Here is a 5,405-nt window from a genome sequence, read left to right as displayed (position 1 = left end):
CAGGGTGGGGACATTCCTCCCTGTGGTCAGCTATTTCTAAAAAGGAAACAGGCTTCTGGGGGGAAGTGACTTTCTGGAAATAAGTTCAGACCTTGAGGTGATCTGCTGAGCTGGCTTAAGAAAAATGGAATTGGGGCATCAAAATGGAGTTAGTCTCATTGTCAAAACAGAAAAATAGCCACTAAATCAAATTTCAAACAGAAAATTAGTAGCATTGTAAGACTGCCATGATTTCCTGGAGTCTAAAGTAACTAAATGTGGAGTTTCCTTCACAGCTGTGTGAAACAACAGAGGTGTTCAAATGCGCAGCACAGGATGTCTTAGCCTGAACTGGAGCCCCACCCACAAGCCAGGCTCCTGCCCTCAGTGAATGAGCGCTCCTTTCTCCACATCCTCTCCAGCATTTGCAGTCTTTCATTCTCTTGATCTTTGCCAACCTGACTGGGGTAAGATGCAATCTTCAAGTGGGTTTTATCTGCATTTCTCTAATCATGAAGGATGTTGAGCACATTCTAAGGTGCTTCTAGCCATTTTTGTTTCATCCTTTCAGAACTCTGTTTAGGTCTATCACCCATCTTTTTATTGGGTCATTTCTTATTTCTTGCTTTTTTGAGTTCTTTGTATATTCTGGGTATTAATCCTCTGTTGGATGTGTAGCTGGTGAAGATTTTCTCCCACTCAGTGGATTTCCGCTTTCCCTCCTCAGTTGTTTCTTTTGCTGCACAGAAACTTTGTAAATTAATGAGGTCCCCCTTACTGATTGTTGACCTTAGTGCCTGAGCGGCTGGTGTCTGATTTAGAAAGTCCTTTCCTACCCTTACATCTTCAATGGTGCTGCCTCTTATCTTCTAGCAGTTTCCGAGTTTCAGGTTTTATATTGAGGTCTTTGATTCATTTGGAGTTGCCTTTTGTGCAGGGTATAAGTGTCAAGTTTCATTTTTCTGCAGGTGGAGATCCTGTTTTGCCAGCACCATTTGTTGAAGATGCTATATTTCCTCTATTTTGTGTTCTTAGAACATTTCTCAAATATCAGGTGGCTGAAATTATATGAACTCATGTTTCGTTCTTCTATATTGTTCGATTGATCTATGTGTCTATTTTTGTGCCAGTGCCATGCTGTTTTTATGACTATAACTCTGTAGTATAACCTAAGATCTGGTATGGTGACACTCCCAGCATTATTCTTTTTGCTTAAGTTTGTGTTGGAAAAACTGGATCTCTACCTGTAGAAGAATGAAACTAGATCTTTATCTTTCACCTTTCACAAAAGTCCACTCCAAATGGATGAAAGACCACAATGTGAAACTGGAAACCCTGAAAATATTAGAGGAAAATATTCACAGTAACCTATAAGGTACAGGTGTCAGAAAGGATTTTCTAAATAGGACAGTAGTTGCTCAGGAATTAAGGTCAACAATCAACAGCGGGACCTCATTAAACTAAAAAGCCTCTGTATAGCAAAAGAACCAATCAAGAAACTGAAGAGAATATCCAGAGTGGGAAAAAAGTCTTCACCACTAACTCTGCCGGTTTCACTATGCAGCCAAAATGACAAGATTTAGGGAATCAATGAGATAAGAAGGGAGAGAACTCCTGTCGCCTGTGGACATGTGTCCATTGGAAAGAGCAGAAAGGACAAAATTCTCTGTGACTGTGGGTTTTACTATCTATAGCACATCAAATCTAATTCAGACATGCATTGTGCTCAGCTCATGGGACTATGTGTTTGTGTGAGAACACAGGACAGGCTTCGTTGATCCTGGAAAAACAGTCTCTTAGTCTCCCAACTGGTCCTTTTGCACTACTGCCTAGTGATAACTGGGATTCACTTCTCAGACCTTCAGGAACTGACAGTCCCGAAACACCACTTTCATCTGTATCACTTTTACCTTTCACGTGAAACTCCCTGTATTTTCACAACTTCATATGAATGAGAATTCTATTCCTGTTTGGTCTCATTGGAAATACAGTCCCCACAGTTTAATACAATAGGTGTTTAGGAAAGGCACGGTAACCCGGTGTTATATATTGGCAATATTCTAAGGATCAAACATCCTTAGTTAATTGACTGGAACAGTGAATCTAATTCAAGATACATCAGTGATATGTTCAGAGTCTGGTTGTAGGAAGTAGGTCACTGATGTACAACATTTAAGCACATATTTGTAGGAGAGGAAGTGCCAGGCTTTAGCACAGGCTGTACTAAGAGAACACAGCTTCCGCTTTGAGAGCACAGCCTGCACTTCCACAAAATAGCCAACCTACAATCTGCAAAGATGAGGGGATCCTGCCCGGATGAGGGGATCTATCAGGAAGCAACACACCAACTTATGGGGCACTGGGGGCAGGGGAAGAGGTAAATGGCTTGCACGTCCAAGCAATAAACGAATATGGAGCACCTCGACTAGTGCCTGCTCTCACCGTATCCCAAAGTCTCTGTGTTGATTCTGCACCACTCACCCCCACTGCAGCCAGAACCCTTGTTCCCTGCAGTCTCTCGTGGACTGGACTTGTGAGGAAACCTGCAACACTCATTAAACTAAAAGGCTTTTGTATATCAAAGGAGGCAACCAAGAAAGCAAATAAAAAAGCCACTGAATGGGAGAAAATCTTCATCAGCAACACATCTGACAGAGGATTAATAACCGAATATGTAAAGAACTCAAAAAACAGAGAGCCAAGACAAGCAACCCAATTAAAAGATGGGCTAATAAGCTGAACAGACAGAAATCTGCTCACATACCACCCTCCCCAGAATCCTAGCTCAGGGGAATGCTGCCACAGATGCCCTGATCATGACAGTCCAGTCTAACCTGTTAGAACAAGCAAGAGTTTTACATCAACAATTCCACCTGTCCCCTCAGAGTATTCATAAACTCCTCCCAGAAATCCCCATGTCCCAGTGCAAGCACCTTGTCCACTCATGTGCTACTTGTGCCCCGCTTATGCCTCTCAGGCCCCTTACAACGGGAGGAGCAAATCCCCATGGTTTGATACCCAATGCCATTTGGCAGATGGACATGACTCACTACCCCCATTTTGGGAAATTGAGATTCGTTCATGTTATAGTTGACACACGCTCTTCCCTTACTTATGCTTTAGCTCTCTCAGGGGAAAAGACTATACATGCCATTAAAGCTATAAAGTATGCCATGCTAATCATGGGTGTACGCTGGGCACTTAAGACTGATAATGGTCCCACTTATTCCTCTCAAGAATTCAATAAACTTGTTTCCTTCTGGGGAGTCAAACATACCTTTGGTATTACCTATAACCCACAAGGACAAGCCATTGTCGAAAGGACCAACAGGACACCTAAGCCCCTCCTGGCTAAAACCCCTTGGCTGAGACCAAAGGAAACCCTCACCTGAGTCTTACTGAGGCTTTGTTCCACCTTAATTTCCTCATGTTTGACGACTGGGGTCTCAGTCCAGCATACAAACATTGGTCCTTCTTGGCTCAGGCTACGCCCCTGCCAGTTGTTAGGTGGAGGGATCCGATTTTATCCATGGCAGAAACCAGCCCATCCTGACATGAGGACGAGGATATGCCTGTATTTTTCCACAGGATGCTACAACCCCCATCTGGATTCTATCGAGACATCTGGACAGCTAATGGAAACCCATCTGGAGACCAGATCTGACTGTGAGTTTGATAAGCCATGACATCCTTTTCCGGCTTCGTCATCTTTGGCACCCTTTTGTCCTTTGGCTGTGCTTCTACCCAGGCTCTGGATCTCTGGGCACTGGTCCCCTTACCACCTCTAATCTTCCCTGCAGTTGAACAGTCACCTGCTTTCCCGGTTCTCTTCACTACCAATGAATCCCTTGGTTTCCCCACCATCGAATTGATTCATGCGTCCATTCCCATAAATGGCCCATGGTCCCTTGCAGGATTGCTCTGCTTCAGCCCAGTCCTTAACCCCTCCTCCCCTAATGTCTCTTGCTGTCACTCCCTCTTTAACATCACAACAGGCGACTTTTGTGGAAACCAAAGCTAGGGCTCCTTATGGGGCCTCAAAATTTGGCCTTAGTAAAAGACACTTCAGAGACTAGTGTCCTTCAGGCCTCCTGGGGCCACCACACCTCACCCCCAAGGGTCAGGCATCCTCCATTGTCCCGGTGCCTTCCCACCTATACACTTCCTACCACATTGCACTTTCCTATTCCATGGGAACACTGCCTCCCACTCACTCCTGGATACGCTCCGCTTTATGGATGCCCGCAGTCTTCCTCCCTGGCAGCCTGGAGACACCTTGTCTCTACAAAACTCCCCTGAGGTCTGGCAGGTCTGGCTTGCTGACATCCAAGAAGCGGCTATGTAATTTCTTGCCCTCCTCCTCCCTCATATGGTCATGCCAGAGGTCACACCCTTCAAGGGCTGGTAGTCAATGATGGGAAAGATCCTGATGTCAGGATGACCCAAGACGAGCACAGTCCATCAATTTGGGTGTCCTCTCAGGTAGGATCAACTATGTTGAGGTAAAGAACCTCGGCTCCCTATAATAAAAAGGGATGGATATGCAGGAGAGGAAGTGTCAGGCTTAAACACAGGCTGCACTAAGAGAACACAGCTTCCGCTTTGAGAGAACCCACACTTCCACAAAATAGGCAACCTACAACCTTCCCTGATGAGGGGATCCTGTCTGGATGAGGGGATCTATCAGGAAGCAACACACCAACTTATGGGACACTGGGGACAGGGGGAGAGGTATATAAGGCTTGCACTTCCCAACAATAAACTAGTCTGAAGCACTTCAAGCAATAAACGAGTCTGCAGCACCTCACCTAGTGCCTGCTCTCACCCGACTCCCAGAGTGTGTGTGTTGATTCTGTGCCACTCACCCCCACCTCAACCAGAACCCTGTGGTGATTGGAAGAAGTACGTCACTGATGTACAACAATTAAGCACATATTTTGTCTCTGCCCTCAGAAAGTCCTTTTCTATCTCTATCTCAATCTCTCTGCTTCCCACTGTCCCTTTCCTTCTGGATGAGAACTGTTCCCTCTGCCCATGGTTACCAGACTCCTACATTTTATTTCCATAAGCCATATAAAGAGAAACAAATATGTAAGGATCAAAGACTTCAAAAAGTGTGGGGCAAAAAAGCCTCCTCACTTTATTTTTGGGGCATTTTGTCACAGCAGAGGCATTTCACTCACACATTAACCTCTGTGAATTTATCTGTGGTCATCTGTTTCCTTACATGTCAGAAGGTACCCAAACATGCAAGCACTCCTGTATGTTCTCTTAGTCCTAAACTTTACCAGAGTCTCACTTGTTTACACCTTTCTTTTAATGTATAAGCAAAGACAAATATTATGTGTTAGTTGTCCCACAAAGTGTGTGGGGTAAAAGAAAATAGTGACTAGTTTTAAACACATCAATACTCACAAATTAGGATT

This window comes from Nannospalax galili, unplaced genomic scaffold (assembly GCF_000622305.1).
Source record: "Nannospalax galili isolate Female #2095 unplaced genomic scaffold, S.galili_v1.0 scaffold1770, whole genome shotgun sequence".
Classification (NCBI taxonomy): Eukaryota; Metazoa; Chordata; class Mammalia; order Rodentia; family Spalacidae; genus Nannospalax; species Nannospalax galili.
This window is presented reverse-complemented; position numbering follows the sequence as displayed.